This window comes from Callithrix jacchus, chromosome 8 (assembly GCF_049354715.1).
Source record: "Callithrix jacchus isolate 240 chromosome 8, calJac240_pri, whole genome shotgun sequence".
Taxonomy (NCBI): Eukaryota; Metazoa; Chordata; class Mammalia; order Primates; family Cebidae; genus Callithrix; species Callithrix jacchus.
Window position 1 is genome coordinate 59,114,867 of NC_133509.1, and position 20,576 is coordinate 59,135,442.

The 20,576-nt window shown below is 38.0% G+C and overlaps 1 protein-coding gene across 4 annotated transcripts in view; it reads right to left on the bottom strand.

The window, feature by feature from the left end:
* Window positions 1–20,576, bottom strand: part of STXBP6 (syntaxin binding protein 6) — a 275,229-nt gene that overhangs the window by 89,130 nt on the left and 165,523 nt on the right. The window lies entirely within an intron of this gene.

Genomic DNA, 20,576 nt, shown 5'->3' on the forward strand with positions numbered 1-20,576 from the left:
TTCTAATCTTTACCATTGCAAACAATGCTGCATAGATAATTTTGCTAGTATGTTTTGAGAATAAAGTTCCAGAGTAGGTTGGATTACAGACTCAAAGAGCAAATGTACTTGTAATTTTAATAAATATTACCACTGGCCTTCCATAAGCAATGTAACATCTTGCACTCCCACCAGAAATCTATACTTGTTTCCTCATATATATGCCAAGACAGTGTAGTCAAGCTATGCTTTTACCAATTTGAGAGATGAGAAATTGTATCTCAGTGTAGTTTTAATTTGCATTTGTCTTACTATTAGAGAGGTCCATTTGTATTTATTTTCTTGTGAATCATCTGTTCATGTTTTTTGCCCCTTTTCCTGTTGTGTTGGCCATCTTTTTTTTTTTTGATGACTTCTAGTGGCCTTTTCTATTCTATTTCTATTAGAATAGAAAAGGCCACTAGAAGTCATCAAAAATTCTAGTGAGACTTCTATTAGAAGTCATCTAATAGAAATAGAAATAGAATAGAAAAGGCCACTAGAATAGAATAGAAAAGGCCACAAAGGAGATTAGCCCTTTGTGATATGAGTATTCTTCTAGTATATCATTTATCTTTTGACCTATGGGGATTTGTGCCATGACATTTTGGCAGTTTTGTTTTGTTATGCTTTTTTTTTTAAAGATAGTCATTCATCAATGTTTTCTTCTATGGTGTCACAATTTTCAGTCATAGTTAAGAAATCCTTCCCTACTCCAAATAATGTGCTTTTAAAATATTATTTTCTGGTCTTACTTTTTAATACTTATTTCATCTGTTGGAAATTTATGAAGTAGTGTTATGTATGCATTAAATTTTATTTTTTCCATATGGTGATTTAGTTTATCCCAACATCATTTATTAACAGTTTATCTTTGCCTCACTGATTTGAGATACTCATTTTATCCTATACCAAATTCTCCATACTTTTTTATTGACCACAAATTCTTCCACATGTGACCTTAAATCCTATCAGATAGCTGACCCAGTATTAAGAGAAGACCTCAATTAAATTATCTAATGACCTTGTCTTATTTATTTATTTATTTTAAAAATGATTTTTATTTACCTCTTTCAGTCCACCACTACAATGGGGATAATGGCTTTTTCTTAAACTGAACTTTCTTAGAAGACATACTGGGACATTCAACCCTAATAAGTTTTCATCCTTATCAGCTGGTCTTCTGTCTAAAATTCACCATGTGTTTTCTCCTTTGAAGTTGAGTTGATATCTGTGTAAACAGATTTATGTCAGCAATGCAAATTAGTAGGGCACTATTATGCCTTTGCCTGTTCTAACTGAAATGAAACTGTGAACTACAAAGAATTACTATAACAAAACACAGTACATAAAGTTCTCATTATATAGTGTTTGACCTGAATGACCATGTGCCTTAAACATGTTTAAATTAGGCTGGGCGCGGTGGCTCACGCCTGTAATCCCAGCATTTTGGGAGGCCGAGGCAGGTGGATCACGAGGTGAAGAGATTGAGACCATCCTGGTCAACATGGTGAAATCCCATCTCTACTAAAAATACAAAAACTTAGCTGGGCATGGTGGCGCGTGCCTGTAATCCCAGCTACTCGGGAGGCTGAGGCAGGAGAATTGCCTGATCCCAGGAGGCGGAGGTTGCGGTGAGCCGAGATCGTGCCATTGCACTCCAGCCTGGGTAACAAGAGCGAAACTCCGTCTCAAAAAAAAAAAAGTTTAAATTAGTAAACGTTAGAAACCCTATTGGCAGTCTATAAAATTATAAAAATATATGAACTCTAAGAAAATAAGCAACAAAAAACAAATGGTCAAGTGAATTTAAACTGTATGAGCCATGTCAACAAAACAGAGAAATAAATTTTCTTCCTTTTAAAGAAAAAGAAGAAAATTTCCATCTACTAAATTTATCATTCCTATCAAATAATGAATAATCAAATAGTACATAGAAAATAATGTGTAAGGTTGGTTTTTCTATGGTCATTTGTATCTCCTCTACAGCCCTATATATAAATGTGTTTACTACATAGAGAAGGAACGTGTACTAGGAGTTTTCCTTCTTTAAACAAAAGAAAAGGAAAAGAACAAAGTTATGTGTAAAGAGTTTTGTACCCTACAGCTTTTCCGGTAATCCATTTTGATACTGGAATAAATACTATCAAGATATTATTGATTGAAAGGATAAAAAGTTTCTTGCCCTCCTCCCTGCTCCAGGCTGGCTCTCAGTGTGGATCAATATTTCTTTTCATTCAGACTCCATGATCTCATTTGGTACACTTTTATTTTCTAGCTTGCATCCAAGATAACTGATTCTCAGGGTTTGTTTGATGTCAATTCTATTACGGTCTCAAACCAATTATTTTAAGAAAAGATAAAGAAAAAAGGAGAGGAACTGTACAAACAAGTTGACAGAATCCATTTTATTCCTCTCCTTTTAATGTTTCTTGCCTTTCCACATGGCCTTTCTTTCTCTGAGCTCCAGGCACTCTTTTTACAAAAGAGAAACAGGATCTTGGTTGGCAGGAGTTGCCCCCTGTGAACAATAAAAAGCCAGGTAGAGATAAGGATGCCCACACAACTTTAGGACAGCTCCTGAGGGGCAATAGGGGGCAGCAAGCGCCCTCTGAGGGTGTCTGGCTGCCTGCTCCAAACCCACCACCAACATGGGGGCAACCTGGAGATGATTTATTTCTTGCTCCTTTTTATCCTCTTGGCATAAACTCCCTTTCGTCACCTATTAAGTCATGAATCTGTTTCTACCACTATGCTTGACAGTCATGTAGTCTAAGAAGGGACTGGCTTCCTCTGTGAGTGAAAGACTAAGATACAACATTAATTACTGAATTGACATTTGTCTTCTCTCCTTGTCATGTTCCAAGTTGTCTTGTGCTAAAGAGTGCTTGGAAAACACTTTAAAAAGTACTAACTAATTCACTATATTGTTCACTATATTCCCCAGGGAAACCAGTGGAAAGTTTCTTTAGATAGGCACCACTAGGAATTTGCTTCTGGTATTGAAAAAAACAAAACAAAACATAGCAACTAGGCACAGGAGCAAAGATTGTGAAAATTTTCCAGAGAATGGAAAATCTATTCTCAACTCCTTGAGGGTACATTCATGCTCAGTTCATGTCCACATGTTTACTGTACCACAGGTACAACTGAGGCTTGTCTTATCAGCCTCAACGTGCACAGAGAGAAAGAACCTCTGAAGGACGGGGAGGATTGTAACCAGGAAACATACAGGAAAGTAACAGGACCACGTCCCTAGTGCAGGAACTGCAGGCCAGGTACATGACGCACTGCTCCCTACCATCTGGTGCTGAGAATTTGGGCTCTGTATTGAAAATGAAAGGTAAAGGGAGACACAAGAGCAAAAATCTGGAAACAACCCAGTTCCCATTAATGCAATAAAAGAGACATTTATTTTAACTGACCAAATATAAAAAGAGGGCCATGCTATGGATCAATGATGAGAACATGTCATGAACTGATGATTATGATGAATCGATTCTGTACACCTCAGTACTAAAAAGGAAAGAAAGGGAAGCAGGGACTTTGGAGGGCAGAGAAGAAGCTTTGGCAGACCAGCATTGTGGGGCAGTTCCAATCTCTGAAAGGTCAGATGAGTCACATTTCATAAGGTTCCGACATTCATCCACTGCAAGTGTGTTTTCTCATTGTTTTGAAAATCCAAAAACCAAGGAAACTTTTCAGATACTACCCTAATTGTTTTGAAACCATTATTCTCACACTCTTTTCATTCCTCTACTACCTACATCTTACTTTGCAGGTGGTATCACCTCCAGTGAGCTGTCCAGAGGTTTGCTTTCCTTCTGGGATTGTTTCTACGAATCTGAACAGAAAGTGGAAACTTTGGGAAAGGCTCAGGGTATATTCATTGTTTGTGGACCACTAATCGAAGGGTAAAACTCAGAGGCAGCTCTCTATACTTTCTTGGAACTCTGCCACTTCCTGAATCTCTTCACTTTCTAAAGGCCGTGGTGGGTGGCCAGGGCTCCAGCCAGCAGATGTAGTTTACATTGGAATACTCTTCAAATAATGGCAGAAAAGCAAATCCCTGTCTAGGGAATAGACTTGAGAAAAGAACTCAAGTATTTGAGACTCCAAAATACCATGAAAAATGCATTTATACTTTACAGTGGGAAAACACTTGAACCAAGAAAATGTTAAGAATGACAAGCTGACATGAAACAGAAGAGACGACATTCATAAAATTAGTGTATCTGAATATAAAAACATACTTACTATGGATGTCCATTTATAGCCACTCATGATATGAAGATAGCTCTGCTAGACTGGAGTTTACCTAACCTCCCTGAAGGCAGGGGGACAGACTGTTCTTAGCAATGATATGCATACATTTTTAAGAAGCTAGTGATCTGGGCTGCATGACTAGGAAGAATAATGGCAATGTTAGGCGTAGGCCTAGCTCTGATCATCACTCTGAAATGTAGATGCCAAAAGGGTGGGGAATGGAGAGGAACTGTGCCTGCAGGAGCTGGTGGTTGGTTGGAGAGATGTGCAGGACAGATTGGCAAATATCCCTATGAAAAGGGAAGATCCTCTCCAATTTGCCCAAAGTTGGAGGCCAGTGACCTACAGACTGGGAGGTGCAAATTAGGATGTTAGTTTTCTCCTTCCTACACCTTGGCAGGGCCCTCCTCTCAATGTCACATCTTAATCTATCTCAAGACAAGTTCCTACCTGAACTGCCCATCAATGCCTACCCTTCTGGGTGATTAGGAGTAAGAGGAGCCGTCCCATACCTATGGGATTTGGGCCCAACTTCCTTAACCTTGAGATGCTTGAAGTTCAAGCAGAACTGTGTTTGACTCTTCATTGGACCCAAGAGGAGATGAGTATACCCAACCACAGAGCTGCCCTATCTGTCTCTAGCACTCTGCTTCTTGCCAAGCCTGAACTTACCTGTATCCTCTCAATTCTCTTTTACATGCCTCCCTGGATCTTTGTTTGTTTGGTCACTCTCTTCTAGTTCACTACTCCACCCCTAGACATTCTCAGCAAGGCTTCATACATTCATAAATAAATTAATGAATTCATTGATAGCTAAAACTCTTAAATCAGCTTACCTTTACCCTACTGCCTCTCCACTATAAGTTTATTTGTTCATATACTGCTTCATATATAATTAGCTCCACTTGCTATGTAATTCAAATTTATGCACCTAAAAGCTGGCAACACTTTTGAAACTTTGCATTTTCTTTCAGTCAGTAATATAATTTCTAGAAACTACTCCTGAGAAAGCAATAGTAAATGTGAATAAAGCTTTAATTACATGGTTAGGTCATGACATTGTTTATAGTAATGAACTATGGATAACTACTTCAATTTCCAATAAAAACGATCGGTTATATGCATTCTGTTGTATTTTCACATAATTAAATACGCAACAACTATAATGCTATAAAATATTTAATGACACAGAAAGATGTTCGTTTAGAAAAGGAAATCATGAAACAATATGTGTATCTGTCTCATACTTATAACTACGTATTAACACACGCACAGATATGGTGTTCCTCTGAGTGTTTACTTCTCTGTAAACAGAGTATTTCTCAAGTAGAGAAATACTGCAAAAAACATGTTTTTAAAAAATACACTCTTTATTTTAGAATAGGTTTGGATTTACAGAAAAACTGTAAAGACAGTACAGAGCTTCTCTGTATCTCACACCTATTTTCCCTATTGTTAGCACCATACATTAGGCAGGAACATCTGTCACAATTAATGAATCCATATTGATATATCATTATTAAATCAAGTTCATACTTGATGCAGATTTCCTTAGTCTTTACGTAACGTCCTTTACCTATTCTGGGATTCCATCAAGAATACCACTATGATTTTGGTAATTAAAAATTATATTGGTAAAAAATTGTGATTAAAAAAAATCAGAAGAATGGAGAGATCCAAAATTGACACCCTATCGTCAAAATTGAAAGAGCTAGAGGAGCAAGATCAAAAAAATGCAAAACCCAGAAGAAGACAAGAAATAACTAAGATCAGAGCTGAACTGAAGGAGATTGAGACACGAAAAACCCTCCAAAAAATCAATAAATCCAAGAGCTGGTTTTTTGAAAAGATCAACAAAATAGACAGACCACTAGCCAGATTGATTAAAAAGAAAAGAGAGAACAACCAAATAGATGCAATAAAAAATGATAAAGGGGAAATCACCACAGATTCCACAGAAATTCAAACCATCATCAGAGAATATTACAGACAACTCTATGCACATAAACTAGTAAACCTGGAAGAAATGGATAAATTCCTGGACTCCTGTGTCCTCCCAAGCCTAAACCAGGAGGAAGCTGAAACTATGAATAGACCAATAACAAGGGCAGAAGTCAAGGCAGCAATTAAGAGCCTACTACACAAAAAAAGCCCAGGTCCAGATGGGTTCACAGCCGAATTCTACCAGACACACAAAGAGGAGCTGGTACCATTTCTTCTGAAACTATTCCAAATAATCCAAAAAGAAGGAATCCTTCCCAAATCATTCTGAGACCAATATCATCCTGGTACCAAAACCCGGCAGAGACCCAACAAGAAAAGAAAACTTCAGGCCAATATCCATGATGAACATAGATGCAAAAATCTTCAATAAAATATTGGCAAGCCGATTGCAACAGCAAATCAAAAAACTTATTCATCATGATCAAGTAGGATTCATCCCGGGGATGCAAGGCTGGTTCAACATACGCAAGTCTATAAACGTAATTCACCACGTAAACAGAACCAAAAACAAAAACCACGTGATTATCTCAATTGATGCAGAGAAGGCATTTGACAAAATTCAACAGCCCTTTATGCTAAAAACCCTCAATAAACTCGGTATCAATGGAACGTATCTCAAAGTAATAAAAGCTATTTATGACAAACCAACAGCCAATATCATACTGAATGGGCAAAAACTGGAAGCATTCCCTTTGAAATCCGGCACTAGACAAGGATGCCCTCTTTCACCACTCCTATTCAATATAGTACTGGAAGTTCTAGCCAGAGCAATCAGGCAAGAAAAAGAAATAAAGGGTGTTCAAATAGGAAAGGTGGAAGCCAAATTGTCTCTATTTGCAGACGACATGATAGTATACCTAGAAGACCCCATTACCTCAGCCCAAAAACTCCTGAAACTGATAAGCAACTTCAGCAAAGTCTCAGGATATAAAATCAATGTGCAAAAATCACAAGCATTTGTCTACACCAATAACAGACTTAAAGACAGTCAAATAAAGAACGAACTGCCATTCACAATTGCTACAAAAAGAATAAAATACCTAGGAATACAACTCACAAGGAACGTAAGGGACCTCTTCAAGGAAAACTACAAACCACTGCTCAACGAAATCAGAGAGGACACAAACAGATGGAGAAACATTCCATGTTCATGGTTAGGAAGAATTAATATCGTAAAAATGGGTATACCGCCCAAAGTAATTTACAGAATCAATGCTATACCCATCAAGCTACCATTGACTTTCTTCACAGAACTGGAAAAAACCACCATGAACTTCATATGGAACCAAAAGAGAGCCCGCATAGCCAAGTCAATTCTAAGCAAAAAGAACACAGCGGGGGGCAACACACTACCAGATTTCAAACTATACTACAAGGCTACAGTAATCAAAACAGCATGGTACTGATACCAAAACAGAGATATAGACCAATGGAACAGAATAGAGGCATCAGAGGCAACACAACATATCTACAACCATACAATCTTTGATAAACCCAACAAAAACAAGCAATGGGGAAAGGATTCCCTGTTCAACAAATGGTGTTGGGAAAACTGGCTAGCCATGTGCAGAAAGCAGAAACTGGACCCATTCCTGACACCTTACACCAAAATTAACTCCAGATGGATTAAAGACTTAAACATAAGACCTGGCACCATAAAAACCCTAGAAGGAAATCTAGGCAAAACCATCTAGGACATAGGAGTAGGCAAGGACTTCATGAACAAAACACCAAAAGCACTGGCAACAAAAGCCAAAATAGACAAATGGGACCTAATCAAACTCCACAGCTTCTGCACAGCAAAAGAAACAGTCTCTAGTGTGAATCGGCAACCAACAGAATGGGAAAAAATTTTTGCAGTTTACCCATCTGACAAAGGGCTGATATCCAGAATTTACAAAGAACTCAAACAGATTTATAGGAAAAAACAAACAAGCCCATTCAAAATTGGGCAAAGGATATGAACAGATACTTTACGAAAGAAGACATATATGAGGCCAACAATCATATGAAAAATGCTCATCGTCACTGGTCATCAGAGAGATGCAAATTAAAACCACATTGAGATACCATCTCACGCCAGTTAGAATGGCAATCATTAAAAAATCTGGAGACAACAGATGCTGGAGAGGCTGTGGAGAAAAAGGAACACTTTTACACTGTTGGTGGGAGTGTAAATTATTTCAACCATTGTGGAAGACAGTGTGCGGATTCCTCAAGGCCTTAGAAATAGAAATTCCATTTGACCCAGCAATCCCATTACTGGGTATATATCCAAAGGACTATAAATCATTCTACTATAAGGACACATGCACACGAATGTTCATTGCAGCACTGTTTACAATAGCAAAGACCTGGCATCAACCCACGTGCCCATTGATGATAGACTGGATTCGGAAAATGTGGCACATATACACCATGGAATATTATGCAGCAATCAGAAATGATGAGTTCGTGTCGTTTGTAGGGACATGGATGAATCTGGAGAACATCATTCTCAGCAAACTGACACAGGAACAGAAAATGAAACACCGCATATTCTCACTCATAGGCGGGTGATGAAAAATGAGAACACATGGACACAGGGAGGGGAGTACTAAACACTGGGGTCTATTAAGGGGAAAAGGGGAGGGCCAGTGGGAGGGGGATGTGGGGAGGGATAGCCTGGGGAGAAATGCCAAATGTGGGTGAAGGGGAGAAAGCAAACAAAACACATGCCATGTGTGTACCTATGCAACTGTAATGCATGCTCTGCACATGTACCCCAAAACCTAAAATGCAATAAAAAAGAAATCATAAAAATTTATGCCATAAACCATGGCATATCTGCATAGCATGAAGACAGTGCTCATGAATGGTAGAAGCCTCAAATATTAAATCTGCAACTATCTAGAGATAGAGCCCCTAACTCCCTAAAGCATCCATGTTGAATACTTTCAAAGGCTGCTATTATATGTGAAAAACTTTCCAGATATTCTGTTTATTGTATAAAAATGACCCACTGGAATCACTGGGCTGGAATTAGTCAGTAGAGTCCCCATTGTGAAGTTTTGGTTTGAGATCTGGCTTACTGAACAGTTTTTGTTCTTCTAGAGTGTTTAAATCCCCCTGAGATTCTTCTGCAAAAGTGAATGGAAATGTCAGACTAGCCTCCTCAAAAAAGAATGTTTTAAAAACATGTTTTGAATTGGAAGTTTCCTACAACACAAGCTCTTAAATAACTGGCAAACAAAAGAACAACCTATGTTTAAAACAAGGGTTTAAACACAGGGGACAACTAAAAATATTAAATCCCTTCTTTAATATTAAACATCTTTTATTAAAGGCTACCTTCTCTTAAGAAATTTCATAATCGATTTTTAGCATGTAACTATGTAGCTCTCTCTGCAAAAAAAAGAGGGGAGATACATCTTATTCAGAAGACAAAGCAAAAGAAGGTTTCAGCAAGTCATTAAGATTCAAAGGATCAATCAGCTACTTATATTCTGTGGATTGGGACTGGCTACAGACTAATCTAATTCTGAAAAGGTATACTAGAAAAAAACTAGAACAATTTCCTCTTGTCAAAACATATTCATATCTTCAAATATAATTTTAAAGAATTTTGGTTAAAATGACCTGAAGAACAGCTACAAACGGCTCCTGATTTCCATCTTCCATTCATAATGGAAATTCAGAAACAGAAGGTACCAATATCTCCATTTCTGAATCAACAAATTTTCATTTTAAATTTAAATGACACAGTAAAGGAACCCTATTTTGACTCATTTCCCAGGGGATGGTAATTCTAATATAGTTCACTTTCCAAAAGCAATTAAAAAAAACCCCAAAGCAGTGCCTACCTGAGCCAACACCAGTGCGAGATAGGCAGCACTCGTTGACATGGCATTTCAGAGACTGTGCCTCTATGTCTTCTCCCCAAGCATACACATTGAATGACTTGGCACCAAAGTAGTTATCCGGACAAACTAATCTTCAATGCTAACTTTCCAAAAATATGCACATATTCAGTAAAGTATGTGGATCTGTAAAGTTTATGAATGCCCTATTAATAATTTATTAATGAACTTCATTTTTATATTTTTTGCCACATGACAGGTACACTCAGTATGAAATACTGAATTCTAAAGCTCCTCATTGTGCCTTGATGTGGTTTTTGCCTTTATATGTAAAGTCACATGAGAAATAAATATTTTTAAAGTTCTGAAGATAAGAGACATAGGGAAGCATACATTCCACAGTTTTGTCAGGAAACAGAAGTAAGGAGACTGCTTTTCTAGCTTTTCCAAGACTTAGTTCACTGCTTCCCCATCAGTGCTCTGTTCTGGCCTAGCCATGAAAAATCAAGAAGCAAGGATGATATATCTATTTAGAAGGAAAATGTCTCAAGGTTTCTACCTGCATGCTCCAGGTAAAATAAAACTTAGTGGGGTATATCTGAAAATCTAAGAGGACCAAGAGGTTTCTGTGATATTTCTTTACTTTGATTCAAAAATGCTGCTTTAAAAAAAAAAACACATCTGATAACGTTGGAATTGAGAGGTTCTCTGAGGTGTCTGCCACCTCTCCCAGGTGTTGCCAAAAAAGCCAGCTTTCATGCTCTGGTGAGCCCCTCCATTTCCAAAATAAGTGTCCTAAGAAGAGGGTCTATTTTCCTGTGCTTGAGATTTGGCATGTCCAAAGGCCACAGGGTACACTGCTAAGGCCAGGGAGGCTTGCTACAGGAGAGCCACCTCAGGACTCTGAGAGTACCCGGGATGGACAGGCCTTAAAGCCCACCACACTCAGTCCCCTACCTTCACAAGGGAGGCCACCAGAGGCCAGAGAAGGGCAAACTTGCACCAAATAATTAACTCAGGCACAGCTCTGGTTCTTCTAGTTTCTCTGCTAGTCAGAGCAGTTGTACTTGTTAACAGTTCACAGATGAATGACATCCATTCTCTCAGTTATCAGCTCAAGGTTTGCCTTCTCCCTGAAATCCTCCCCATGCATTCAGTATTTAGTCCAAACTGATCTAAATATCTTCAATCTCTATTTTTAGGTTAAAAGAACCCTAAAGAGCATTGGCCATGGGCTCGACATCCTATGACATCAACATGACATGATGCTACCTAGTAACAGAAAATTTATTACTGCTTGTGGATGGATGCCCTTCTACTCCATCTACAGGAATATATGAATATGGTTTTTGAGTCCCAGAAAATAAATCTGGTTTGCCTTTCATTTACAATTCTCAGATATCAAACTTAGTTTTCATGAATTTGCACTTATTCAGGGTAAATATGCCTAGCTTCTACCTCTGTGTTTACACATTGCCTGGTCTCCTTATGCAGTTGCTTAATCCCCCACTTCCTCAGTATCTTCTTCAGGGTAGGACACTCTGACAACACTTTTTGTACATGACCTGCTGAAACTTCTACTTGCTCCAATTGTTTAGAGTTCCCAAAAGAGAAGAGGAAAGCATCAGCTGTTTCTGATATTTTACTCTAATATAATTCTCAATTGGTGCCAATTTTTGAAATATATAACATAGTGATTAAAAACATCTTGCTTTGGAGTCAAAAAGACCCAGCTACAAGTGCCTCATCTGCCATTTCTTATCGGTATGATTTTGGTTGAGATACTCTATACCTCCATGTTCTTATCTATAAAATAGGAATAGTAACAGTAACTGTAAATCCAAGTTATTGTAAATATCATAAATAAGATAATGCATCCAATGACCTTAATACAGGGCCTGACATATTAAGTATTCAATAAATGCTTGTTATCATAATAACCATCTCTTGGAAATCTTTGCTATCTAGAACTCATCAACAATTCAAATTACATGTTGTTATTTTATTCTAGAATTTGGTGGTATTAATTACTCTGTGGATTGCCAAAAATTCTGTTCACCTTTTATGACTGGTCATTTCACATTAACTATTTATACATTTGCCAGTACTTCATGCAGTCTAAACTTATACCTAATATTCAAAGTAACACTCTCATTCTGTATTACATTATTCTCATGCCACATGGATTTTAGCTACCTTACAATTTTAAAAAATACCAGTGAAGTGATTGAGAAGGACCTGCAACTAGTGAGTAGATAAATCCAGATTAAAATCTAAGTTTCCCAACTCCTAGTCAAGCACTGTAGAATATCCTGCTGTTTCTTTCTTGAATCCAATCCACAGGTATTGAGCTATGCCTTCTACTTCCTGAACCCTCTCAAAAGAGGCATGCAACCCGTTGCACTGAGTTTCTACACAACAAACATGTAACTATAGAATTTCATCTATCTTCTTTCCTACCCTAAGTGTCATCAGGGCTCAAAGCATGAATGAGAAGGTATTTTGGCAGGAAAGGTATTTTACTTCCAGAAATGTGTAAGCTCTTGATAGTTAAGGCCTTAATGAAAAGCCTCCTAAGCTATTATACTACATATACTCTTTCTCTACCCTTTTGTGCTTTATTTCATGATGACTTTTATGAAAAGTGGTAAAAGGTAAATCATGTAACCATCCTTATTTTTTTTCCCCTGAAAATCAGCAAAATTCTGAACCTGTTAATTTATCACCACTAGCAACTAAGGAATTCCAAACAAAAACTAAGTATTATACTTAGAACACATTGCCAACTATTAATTTTTCTACTTTCATAATTCAGTTTTAATCTCATAACAAAGATGAAAAGGTTTATATTTTAGAGGAAATTCTCTCTCCTCAGCCCTTCTTCCTAAAATCTATATTTGGATTCAACAGTCTGGTCTGAAACATTAATGGAGCCTTCCACTGAGCCATTACCCTTTTTCTCTTTTTGTTTTGCAAACAGGTCTTATTAAATCTTTGCTGTAGGCATCAGGAATGAAGAACAGTGAGAATGTGCTGATGTGAAAGGTTTCACTGAACTCAAGCAAATCATTTCTGATTTGCCATAACTCCCTAATAGTAAATGCTCCAAAAGTATACTATTTGGCTGACAAATGTAAATTACCATCACATAAAACACACTAAAGGAAAACCAAAACCCACCCGTCTCCCTGTGCCAGGGATTTAAGGCAGAGATGTTGACTGCAGATGCTTCCCACTGTAAAAAAACAAATTTTTGGTGCTAATGCAGCTTGATGCAAGTATTACCAGCAGTGAGGGAAGGAAATTGATGCATATTTTTAGGACACACTGCACTTCTTTATTTTTGCTATTCTCCATTCTATTTTAAGCTTAGACACACTCACATGAAATTAAGTTTAATAGACAGTTTAGACATATAGTACATAATTAAGTTTAATAATTAATCATGTGAAGATAAGGAAAGCAAAGCCAATATACTTGTATTCTTCATAATTCATAGAAAAGTTAACCAAATTCCAGGTCAAGACCATGGTTTGCACACATGCTTTTACTTGTGGGTTCTCTTAACATCATTAAAGTGACTAAGGAGATTACCTTTTAAAGGCACAAACTCAAAGACAGATGAAATAGAAGTGAACACAGGATCGAGAGCATCCTGGCTAACATGGTGAAACCCCATCTCTACTAAAAATACAAAATTAGCTGGGAGTGGCAGCACGTGCCTGTAATCTCAGCTACTCGGGAGGCTGAGGCAAAGGAATTGTTTGAACCCGGGAGGCAGAGGTTGCAGTGAGCTGAGATTGCGCCACTGCATTTCCTGCCTGGCAACAGAGCTAGACTCTGTCTCAAAAAAAAAAAAAAAAAAGGAATGGTTTAAAGTCAGTAAGTCTGTTGAAGAAATATTTAGATGCTCCAATGCCTTTCTCTGCTTTTATGGATAGGCTCCTGACTTTTCTAACCCTCCATGTACCAGACACAGTTTAGGGTAGGGGCAATGTATTAAAAATAATTACTGTTATTTTTTTCTTCAAAGAGAACATTTGTATACTTGTTTAGAGTACCCCACACCCCCTTCCTCTTTTCGTACTCAGCTCCCAGGATCCTGGCAGCCAGATCATACTTTTTACAGGCAGATTAGAAAATCCTTCCCTGGGGAATCTAACCTAGACAAGAAGAAAACCATGGAGATGGTGACATAAGGGGCTTCCTCATGAAAGAGCATAGTCAGGTCATCTTATGATGTCTCCAGGTAACACCCAATAACATGCTCAGGGTTTCTAATTGACTTTTAAGGTCCTCTTCTTAAATATGAGCTGACCACCGAGAATCACTGAGCCAAGTCTCTAGCATGGAAGTTAGAGACCTAAATAGACCGTCAAAAGCAACCAGGAAAAAAAAAGGACTATGCAGGGGGAAGAAAACTTAAAAACAACAATAACAACAACTACTACTATCATTAATGCCTTCAGGAAAATAACAGAAGATGGTCTATTCATAAAACTAGAACAGGATGCTATAAGAACACCCAGAAAAAAAGTATACTTACATATTGTACTTACGTGTGTGTATGAATTTGTAAAGCTCAGTTACTCAATTGTAGTGTTAGAAACTAAAGTTAAGAAAATCTCCTCCCAAAAATAGAGTTGGAAGACGGGAAAAAGGTAAAAAGAAATTAGAAGAATAAATCCAGGGGAGCTATACTAATTAGGATCCTTCACAGAGAAAGGAATTCATGTTACTTAGTTTTAGCAGAAATTATTTCTTAAAATACATTCAACAACATAATCTCTAAGACAGCTAAAGAAACACATTTGAAGTTGAGCTTTTAGTACAACTCCTCAACCGTACCAGAGAACTAAGCCACAAAGGGAACACCACTTCTTCTAACATCCAGAGACTGTTTCCTGTAGTGGCAAACTGCCACTAGAGCCATTAATTGTAGAAGCATGTTATTGCTGCCAAGATCAGGGAGTGAGAGGTATTGCCACTGGCTGCAAAGCCAGGCTGTGCCTGCCACATCCATACAGGCAAAATGGATGGCAAGCAGTCTGCTTCTTAACCTCACAGAGCTAGTGACCAAACACTGGGATGCCTGCTCATGCTTCCCAAAGTAAAAAGTTTCCACGGCCATACCTGTCAACAGAACAGAAAGAAGTATGGTCAAATCTAAATCACATTCAGAACACTAGCTGCAAAAGATCTTAGAAACAGTGTCTATCCTTCTAGCCCCTGCAGTACACACGGGTAAACTGGAAGGAGGTTGGCATGGATGTGAGGTAATTCACCATATTCATCACAAGATCCTCAACATCTGAGTAACAAAATACTGAATGAAAAAAAAAGATGCACATAGAAAACATGGGAGTTGGGTGGAGGAGGATCATGGATGAAATTAATTGAAGAAAATTGGAAAAAAATTAATTCCAACACTGAAGGTACCCATTGACTACTAGTACAATAGATGAAAAGAAACCACTCCTAGATATATTACTGTGAAGTTGCTGAACACTAGGGATTGAAAGATCTTACTGGCTTTCAGAGAGGAAGGGAAAAATGTCCTATAGAAAGATAAGGAAATTATCATCCTTTTAGACTTTTTGAGGATACTGGAATCTAGAATACAAAGCAACAACATCTTCAAGAAATGTATTCCCTTGAAATATATTGAAACAGGATTAAACAAGAGATTGAAGGCAAAGTTAGCCCTGATTTATTCTTCAGAGTGAGCAGTGCTATAGAGAGATAGGCACAAACTCCCAGCTGATTACCCTATCCTTTATTTAAATTTGGTACATTTATTCCAACCTATATTTCTATACCCAGCCAAGCTAACAATAAAGAAAATTACATTTTCAAGCAGGCAAGTTGTTTGTGCCAGGGCACTGCTGTCATCTGGGCTCTGTTTTGACCTTTATCCTGAAACTTGTCTTTGCTTTCTTCCTGTGTTGAATCCCTGATTCTTGTATCTGTTTTCCTCTTGCTCAGTTATGTCCTTGTTCTCCAGGAGTTTCCTAAGGAAGGGCTCATAATGTCTTCTGGGCACAGATATCTTTGGACAGTGTGTTAATTAGGGGTGTAAACAATGCCTGAAAACAAATTAGCAGAACAAACTGTTTCCACCAACTGTGGAGTCCTCCTAAGAGGCTTATGAACATTTCCTTTTTAGATAAAAATTCTTTATTTAAATAAAGAATAGCAGTATATTGTGGGCTTGAGTTCATCACTCCACAGTACTGCTCCCTCTGAAGGATAAATAGGGGCTACCTACCCCTTGAAAACTCTGTTCATATTCCTATGTATGGTTAGTCTGAATGTCAAATGACTAAGAAAATATTATTAAGATATTAGTAAAAACCACACTTTCATTTTATACCAAAACCTCACCATTAATTAATTCCCTGTTCCCCATCCTATAAAGAAAGGAAACTGTCAGGAGACCTGTCTGACCCTCTCTAAGGAAATTTACTTAGAATTCCTTATGAATACTATAATCTATCTCACTTAACTGAATAGAGGAAAACCGATATTCGTTTTATCTACCACTGGTGTTAGCCTTGAGGGTAACCATATTTCCTTTATATGTTAGAAAAACTTATCTAGAAAAACTATTTAGGTAAAGCTTTGATTTCTTCAATACATACATAAAATCTCCCACACCAAACTAAAAGATAATGGAATACTGTGTTCCTTCTCTTCTGACATTTCCATAATAAAACCTCTTCTAATGTCTTAAACACATAATGCTTCTTCCATCTGATGATCCTGGTGTAGATCATTTCCTCTTCTTGGAATGGCTTTCTTGTTCTTTCACTTTTTGTTAACCCCCACTAATCTTTCAGATGAAAGCTAAAAAAGCCACATACCCTGGAAGGCCTTCCTACAAGTCCTGGACCAGATCGGGCACCCTTTATAAATGTCCTTGGCCTTTAGTATTTTTCTTTCCTGGCACTTATCTCAGTGTATAACTATATATTTTTGAAGTTACTTGACCACCCCAACACATGTATACATTAGGTTCTATGGGGTAGTATCTCTCTTGTTCACCCATGTATTCAAAGCATCTGACACTATGCAGACAGCCAATAAATAGCTAATGTATACATGAATTTTTTTTAAAGGAAAGAGGTAAATAGAAAGAAATGGAAGGTAAACAAGGAGGGAGGTGGAGGAAAAAGAGGGTAGAAGAAAGGGGAGAGAAAGAAAGAAAAGTTCTAGGTGCAAATTTTGATTTTAGGTGGAAGTGTTTATTTTTAGAATTTTTAAAATTTATGTGTCTAGCTAGCTATTTTGCTTTAGAAATTTCAAAGGTTGCCAGAGGACTTGGTAAATGGGCCAGATGTTTCTATATTTTTCAAAGGGGGAAATAATTCTGAGGAGGAAGAAATCATAGAGCTGCATCCTTAGAAAACACTCTGATTCTGGGCCAACCATACCCCTTGAATTGAATCTTTTTCTTCCTAGAAAAGTCATGCAGAGGGCGGGGGCCCCTGCCCCCTGTCTATGTTGTCTTCCATGGCATTTGGAGTAGAATGCCAAAGAAGGTTTCTGAACTCTGGTCCTTGTGCTCTGGCATCCCATTGACAGTGCTGAGTTGCAATCCTCTGGGCCATGCTGTTCCCACACTGGCTCCATGTGGCCTGTAGACTATGAGAGCAGCAATGGGCCACATGGGAGAACATTAAATGTGAGGCACACCACTAAGATGCTATCAAGCAGGAGCAGGAGCTTGGGCAGAAATGGGAGAGAGCTGAGTGGACCCTGCACATTCTCAACTGTCAGTTACTGTAACTAGAACTCCCACATCCCTGAAGAGGGAGCAGAATGCACCTCATTTTCCATATTCCGCTGCTTTGAAGTGCTCTGCCGAGACATTAAGCAGAAGGAGAGCCCAGGAATGGCACTCTCAACAGCCAAGGTGCAGGGTGGCTTGTGCTCTCACTCCTGCAGGTATGGTGCACACATACCTGGAGATTTCTGGAAAATGTTAATGGGAGTTACATATATTTTACTGCCATTTGAAGACAACAAAATGGAGTAACTGACCATCAAGTATCCCTGTAGCCCTAATTTTTGTTAGGCATTTGTGTTAGGGATTATTCACAAGATTTTAGCCATTATTGGAGGTCACAGATCCCACATTAGTACCCCATATTTGGATTGAGTCTTTTTCTTCCTAGAGAAGTCATGCAGAGGGCAGGGCCCCTGCCCCCTCTCCATGTTATCTTCCATGAGCATTTGAAGCAGAAATCCAGAGCAGGTTTCTGAACTCTGGTCCTTGTGCTCTGGCATCCCATTGACAGCACTGTGAGTCGTGATAGTAGAACCCAGAGATTTAGATGCCCAGAGATATCTACTGTCTAAAAAATGATTGATTTTGATCTAAGACAGTAATATTTACAGAGAAACTGGCCTTTCGCATGAATAATGTAGCTCTAATGACAAAAACAACAACAGCTAACACTTAGGATGTGAGTGCTTATTATGTGCCAGAACCTACTCAAAGCAGTCTGCATATATTAACTAATTTTATCTTGGCCACAAACCTAAAGAACTCACCACTTAAACCCATCTTACACATGGAGAAACCAAGGTACACAAAAGTTAAGGAGTTTGTTCTAGACCACACAGCTAGTTAGAGGCAGAACAGATTTTTATAGTGTTGGCCTTCTGGCTTCAGAGTCTGTGTTCTTATTTGCCACGCAGTGCTGTTCTGCTCAGTTGGGAATCCCTAAGCACTTAAGAGTGTTAGATAATGGACAATATATGTAAAAACAAAAAAGTCTTCATCTGTGCAAAATATGGGGTACTAATGTGGGATCTGTGACTTCCAGTATAACTAAAATCTTGTGAATAATCCCTAACACAAATGCCTAACAAATCAAAATTAGGGCTACAGGGATGCTCAATGGTCAGTTACTTCATTCTGTTGTCATTAAATGGTAATAAAATATATGTACCTCCCATTAACATTTTCCAGAAATACCCAATTAGAAAACAGACTTCCTTAGTAACTTTAAAATCACAACTGTCAGTGCTTTTAAGAAACAGCTAGCTTTACAGTAAAATAATTCTGAGTCTCAACTTCAGTCTAGTCATTCATTTCTCTTTTGGGTTATTGGCATTTTATCAAAAGGCCACAAAACACAAAATGAGAATGAAATATAAATAAGAATAAAAATCAGGACCAAGGATCATAGAAATAGGAATATAGCATCAAACCAGGGAAAAGAAAAAAACATGTGATATACAGGTCCTATGGCAAAAGTAGAATGGAAACAGATTAAGTCCTGTTTGGGAATTTGAACACAGTTTTAGAAAATTAAGCAAGGTTATTAAAATTAAGCTTGCATTTTAGGAATTAAAAAGTTCTTGCAGAGTTGAGGATTGTCTGAATGGGAAAGGACTAAAAGGCAAAGATCAATCTGGAAAGTATTTGTGTCTCATAAGAGAGAAGATGTAGGTCTGAAATAAACTGGTATAAAATGACAGGGACTTACTGACTCTCATGAATGTAAAAGGTGAAAGAATTGGAAGACCAAGTCTAATGCTAACATTTCTAGCTTGGGGAAAGTGATTAGAGGGTGATGTAGTAAACCATGAAGGAATATTCAAGGGAGGGATGCCAGGAGGTGCTGTATTGGCCTGGATTTAGGTAAGGTGGAAATATTTACTAGGCAACCAGGGCAGAGTGGACTAGAGACAGTCTAGTTAACCGGGGGAGAACCAGGACGGCTTTGTGTCCCCCAAGCGGGAAACTTCATGCTGATAGAAGAGCCCTAAGCAGATTCCATATCCCCCAATCCACAGAACATAGCATTTTCTTTTGGCTATATTAATCAACTGAGAGTTTGCTTTGCTCACATGTGTTTGCTTGAAGGGGTACTTACCTACATCTCACAACTGTGCTCACACCTGCATAACTTTTCCCTATGCAAATGGGGCAGGGACAGAACATCCCTCCCTACCAGCCTAAGGAACTCTTGCATTGCATACAAAGTGGTAGATAGCAGACAAAAGGCTCATGGAGACTGTGGATTCCTGCTTGCACAACTTCCCTGAATCTTTATTTTAAAAGTTTTCCATTTTAACCCTTCCCCTGTTTTCTCCTTTTTGTTACTTTTAATGCTCAGGAAAACTTCTCCAGCTCCTTCTATATCATATCCCAGTGGCTTTATGATATTTGCCTTGAGCTTATCTAGCTATTTTTCTTTCTCATGTATTAGTACTAACCTCTAAAATGAAATTTTTTTTTCTAAGTGAATAAGGCCAAGTCAATATCTTTACTTTTATCTCAATCACTAACCATGGTCTATGTGTTAAGCTACTAAATGTTCCCAAGAACTGTTTTTCTCACTGAAATCAGTCTAATTTATAGTCATCTAAAACAGTGGTATTTTCCAATATCAGCAGTGAAGGAGGAAAAGCACAGAACATAAAAATTTCCAGATT